The sequence below is a fragment of the Tupaia chinensis genome, unplaced genomic scaffold (genome assembly GCF_000334495.1).
Source record: "Tupaia chinensis unplaced genomic scaffold, TupChi_1.0 Scaffold000180_1, whole genome shotgun sequence".
Lineage (NCBI taxonomy): Eukaryota > Metazoa > Chordata > Mammalia > Scandentia > Tupaiidae > Tupaia > Tupaia belangeri.
Window position 1 is genome coordinate 515,694 of NW_006159655.1, and position 5,831 is coordinate 521,524.

Below are 5,831 nucleotides of genomic sequence, written 5' to 3' on the forward strand. Positions count from 1 at the left end.
AAACAAAAAAAAAAAAAAAAAAAAGAATATGCCTACTTTTGAAGGAACAAAAATACAGCTGACATCTGACTACTGAAGATAAATAATGTAAGTGAGTACACAATGGAAGAATATCTTTAAAGTTCTTTAGATACAATTGCCAACCTATAATTAAATATTCTGAAAAACAAAGGCGAAAGAAAGATATTTCCAGAAATAAGAGAGAACAGTTTTATATCATAAAACATAAAACATGATTCTCATCAAGAAATATGTGATTTGAGTAAATGTGGTCACTGTAGATTTTCTGAAAGGCTACTCAGGGAAATAAGACTTTAAAGAGAATAATTATACCTAGAAGCCAACTGGGTATGTGTTAGGACCCATTGATCTGGGTCATGGACATCTCATCAGCCTCTGTATTACCAATATATTGTATATAATATTTTGCCCTAGAGAATACAGTAAATAGCAACATAAATACAGTCCTCCAGGCCAACATATTCTAACCAAAGAACATGTCAATACAGCATGATTCCCAGACACCTGGACTTGTTCCACTGAACTTAGTTCAGAAATATAATAAGTGTGTGCTTGCTTCGGCAGCACATATACTAAAATTGGAAAGATACAGAGAAGATTAGCATGGCCTATGCACAAGGATGACACACAAATTCGTGAAGCGTTCTGTATTTACAAAAAAAAAGAAATATAATAATTGCCAACAAAGACTTTAAATTTGTTTAGAGTCAATCTTACATATACCATATTTTAGTTGAGAATTAACTTTATATTATATTTATATTTAAAATGTGCCTAGAAATTTACCATGAGATAAAGTATTAATGGATTTTTAAATGTTTCTTGATATCCTATTTGTAAATCTTGTACTTAATAAACTGGTTCCTTTTTATAAAATTTTGTTTTGTTTCTACAGAGCAAGGTGAAAGAGAGAGTTTCAGCATCTTATTTGTGAGGACTTATCATGACAAATAAGATATTAGGGCAGTGAAAGATCATTATTCCCAATCAATGACATGATAAACAGGACAAAATCACCTCTATATTTTTCTCTTTTGACAGTTTACTGCCAAATGACCGATTTATGAAAAAGTATCTTGCAGCAATTTTGTATATCGTAATTGTATGCTTTTTATTAAACCATTATAGTTCAATGTCAACATTCCTTATGTTTTCTGACTTTAACCAGTGGTCTATCATGGGTCCAAATTAATAACATATGAATAAGAATAAAGCTGAATAATAATTTTCTGAGTAACTGAGTCATCATGTTCATCTGATTTCTATTCATTGCCTTACTAAATAGGTAACTAGGTTTCAAACTGATGTAGAAAAGATAAAACTTGAACAGTATCTTCATTAATGTATGTAAATAGTTTCCTTTATAATGAGCCCCCCCAGTGATTTATTAGCAGTTGTTAGAAACAGTGCCTTGAACTGCCACAATAGGCTTTGATACACTTGTTCTGCCTCCTGTTTCTCTTCTTTGACATCTACTCTACATATACAACCAGCCACATTAAGATTCTTAAAGTTCACCTTTCTACTCCCTAGCTAACAATATTCAATAATGTTTTATTCTCCCAAGCTCATCTTTTCATTCCAGTCATTAGACTCTCTCTGATACCTACTCAGACTACTTGTTTTTTTCTTACAGAGAAATTGTTCAGAGTAGCATTTCTTTAAGACAAAAGTTGTAATCCATTGGTAAAATTATAAATTGTGTAGATATATCTTAATATTATTAAATCAAAACTGATAGGATTAAAAGAACAGTAATGTAAAAGCATTTTAGGACATTTTAACACACCACTATCAGTATCCAATAGAAAAAGTAGACAAGCTGTCCTTTCAAGTGCATAGTCTTTTTGCCAAAGTTGACTATACTATTCTCTTATATTTTTCATTTACGACAGAGCATATGTACATGAGAAAGAGAGTGAGAGGGAGAGAGAGAGATGAGCATTCTCCACAGGATATGGTCACAATGTAATCCCCCTCCTACAGTCCTCTAGCTGGTCAGATTCTGGGCACTTGCATATGTACCCAGAATTATTCTGGCTTGCTGGGCCAGGAACTCAAGTAACAGTCACAATGTGAAATCTGGCTTCTCTTGAGCAGCATATTATAACTATGCCACACAACTAACCAGACTACATACAATTTTTTTTTAGAGATTTTTGCTATATGGTGCATGTGCTTGCCAGAGAGATAGAGAGACAGAAAATGAGAAACCCACCTCCAGGGGAGTTGGCCATGCTACAATCCCTTCTCCTCCTTTTTCCTCTCAGGGTTTTGGGCATGCACACATAGACACCCAGCATAAGTTTCAAGCCACTGGGTCTGGGGCTTGAGCCACGGTCAACCATGTGGAAGGCCAGCACCTTAACCACTATACCATAAGCTGACCCCAGGGCCATATACTATTCTAAAGTAACCTCAACAAATTTAAGAAAAAAATTTTTAGAGGTTTTTGCTATACGGTGCGTGTGCTCGCCAGAAAGAGAGACAGAGAGATAGAAAGTGAGAAATCACCCCCTGGGGGGATGGCCATGCCGCAATCACTTCTCCTCCATTCTCTCAGGATCTTGGGTACATATGCACATGCGCCCGGCGTGAGTTTAAGCCACCAGGTCTGGGACTCGAACCGTGGTCGACTACATGGGAGTTCAGCGACATAGCCATTACGCCAACTGCTGGTCCCCAACAAATTTAAGAGATTTTAAATCATATAAAATACATTCTCTGACTACAATAAATTTTAAAAACCAACAAAGACTATTTCTAAATATTTGGAAAGTATGTACTTTTGGAAAAAAATGCGTGTGTCAAAAAAGATATCGTCATGAAAATTATAAAACTCTTTAAAATTCAGAACATTGAAAATACTATTAAAATTGAATAAATCTGCTAAAGCTATTTCAAAATAAACTTTGAAAACCTTATATATATTAAGGAAAAATTTTTTTAAATTAATCATCTAATATTTATCTCAAAAAAATAGCAAATGTATACTCAAATAAAATAAAGGGAAGAAATAAGAACAGAAAACAATGATGTAGGAAGCAAACATTAAAGCAGAGAATGACAACAAAAGTTTCTAAATTTCTGATCACCAAAAGGCATCCTTGAAAGAGTAAAAAGGCAAGCCACAAAGTAAGAGAAGTTATTTACAATGCATGTGTACTAGATAAAGTTTCTGTATACATAGTATATAAAAGGTACTGCAATCAATAAGAAAAAGAACTGGAAATGTACATAAACTATTAATAGGAACATTATAGAAAACAATAATAATGATTTCCAGTGGTTAATAACCATATGAAAAGATACTCAATATCATCATCTGTTAACAGGCAAATGCAAACCACAATTTGATACCAATCAATATGCCTCAGAATAAGAAAAGTGAAAAAGATAGATAATACTAGTCAAAATATCATTTAACTTTGGGGTAAGATCACATAGTGACTATGAGGTAAAACAAGAGAGTAGTAATGCTCTATTTTCTGAACTACAAGTGGTTACACAGCTGTGACATTCACTTTGTGAAAATTCATTGAGCTTTATTTTTATCATCTGTATATTTTTGTACACATAGGTTATATTTTAAGTAAAAGTAAAACGCAAACAAATGTGAAGTTACTGAAGAACCCAAGACTGAGATAGACATAGGTAGATAGACAATAGGCAGAAAGACAGACATAAAAATCACATATCGTTGAATAGAAAAGAAGTATTGTCAATTATAGTATTACATTATCCATAAGATTAAAATCTTACCAATTATTCAGGAGAAGTACTACTGTTCTTGGTTTTAAAAGCAGATGAGATCTTCTGAGGATACTAATAAAAAGTAAAAGAAAGCCCAACCACAGTAGTCTGTACTGTTAAGAGGCTATTCTCTGTAAGGTGGGATCGTATGGGAGTCCTGGGTTCAACTCAACTTGAAGGCCAGGCATAGTGGTGTACCACCTATAATTCTAGAGACTTGGTAGACTGAGGGAGGATGATTGCCATCTTAAGACTGGCCTGGACAACATAGTGTGACTCTTTTTGGAGATGTAGGTGTGGTAGGACACACCTGAATAATCAGCTGGAAGGCTGAGGCAAGAGGATTACAACATGGCAAGACCCTGTCTTTAAAAAATAAGTAAATAAAATAAGTACAATGAAAAAAGCAATAGCAGCATGCCCTAGCAATTAGGATTTTGTCTCATCTTGTGAGACTTTTTAATAACTAGTTGAAAGAAGTAAATAAAATCAAAGTGCAAATGAACAGACCAGCAGGTGGCATAATGGTTGCATTGCTGGACTGGACTCCCACATAGTTGACCATGGTTCAAGTCCCAGACCCAGAGGTTTGAAATTCAATGCCGGGTGCATGTGTGTGCATGCCCAAAATACTGGAAGGAGAATGGAGGAGAAGGGATTGTGGTGTGGTCATCCTCCCGGAGGGTGATTTCTTGCTTTTTTTCTCTATATCTCTCTCAGTCTCTCTGGCAAGTGCACATGCCCTACAGCAAAAATTTCTCTTAAGAAAAAAAAGTGTAAATGAAAACCAATTTTGTAAGAATCACAAGCTAGTTTCCTCCTTCTTCATGCTTTCCTGCATTTGTTATATACATCTATTGTTATGGTTCAGGTGAGATCTAACCTTATCAAAATTCATGTTGAAACTAGGTCCCAAGACAGAATTGGGAGATGAAGTTCAGTGGAGATGTAATTAGGTCAGCACGGTGCTCATATCTCATGAGACTGAGTTAGTTTTTATAGGAATGGATTAGTTTTCACAAGAATGAATTAATGTAAAAGAAGGTCTCATGTTTTGTCTCTTTTGTACCACACCCACAACTCTTGCATGTGCTTCTGCCATGTGATGCCATCCATCATATTTTGATGCAGCATGAGACCCCCAACAGATACAGCCTCCCAATGTTGAACTTTATAGCCTTCAGAACCATGAGCTAAATAAACCTCTTTTCTTTATAAATAACCTAGTGAGGTATTCTTTATAGCTACAGAAAATTATCTTAAGACAGAAAATGGTATCAAGGAGTGAGGTGGTTGCTATAAATACATCTGAAATCTGAAAGTGGCTTTGGAAGTGGGTAATGAGTAATGGCTGGAATAATTTTCAGGAACAGGTTAGAACAAACCTAGAATGTAGCAAATGGATCATTATGGGCAGTTTTACTCAGGGCTCAGAAGACAAGAAAATGGGAAAATTTGGACCTGCTTCAATATTGCTGAAAAGGTTTTGACTAGAATTCTTCTAGACATCTGGACAATAAAGGTGAGCTCTTAGAAATGAAAAATATATTATTGGGAACTGGAGTAAAGGCCAACCTTGTTATATAGTTACAAAGAACATGGCTGCATTGTATCCATGCTCTAGAATTTTATGCTAGGTAAAATTTAAGAGAAAAAAAAAAACAGAATTTCTGGTGGAAGAAATTTCTAAGGAGCAAAGAACTCAGGTTCCTGTATGATTACTTATAACTGCTTATGTGAGATGCTAGAGAAAAGGGAAGCAGAACAGACTTTTGCAAAATTCTCAACTTTGTCATATAGAGTGGAAAAACAAAAAGCGTTCAGGAGAACAAATTCTGGATGTGGCCCAAAGGCAATTTGTTGACAAGATTGGCATGAATACAAGAGAGCCAGGTGCTAATCATCAAGACAAGGAAAAACGGCCCAAATACATCTCAGAGATCTTCAAGGTTTCCCATCCCATCACAGAACCAGAACTCTAGAGAAGGGCTTCAGAGGACAGACCATTATTCAGGGTCGTCTTGGGTCTCTGAACCTTCCATCACAGTTGGACCCTC

At 35.3% G+C, this 5,831-nt stretch overlaps 1 non-coding gene across 1 annotated transcript; it reads left to right on the forward strand.

Annotated features, from left to right (window-relative positions):
* Nucleotides 1–569: 569 nt before the first annotated feature.
* Nucleotides 570–676, forward strand: LOC114007465 (U6 spliceosomal RNA). Its single transcript, XR_003549087.1, has one exon. It is a non-coding gene; the product is annotated as a U6 spliceosomal RNA (small nuclear RNA).
* Nucleotides 677–5,831: the final 5,155 nt, after the last annotated feature.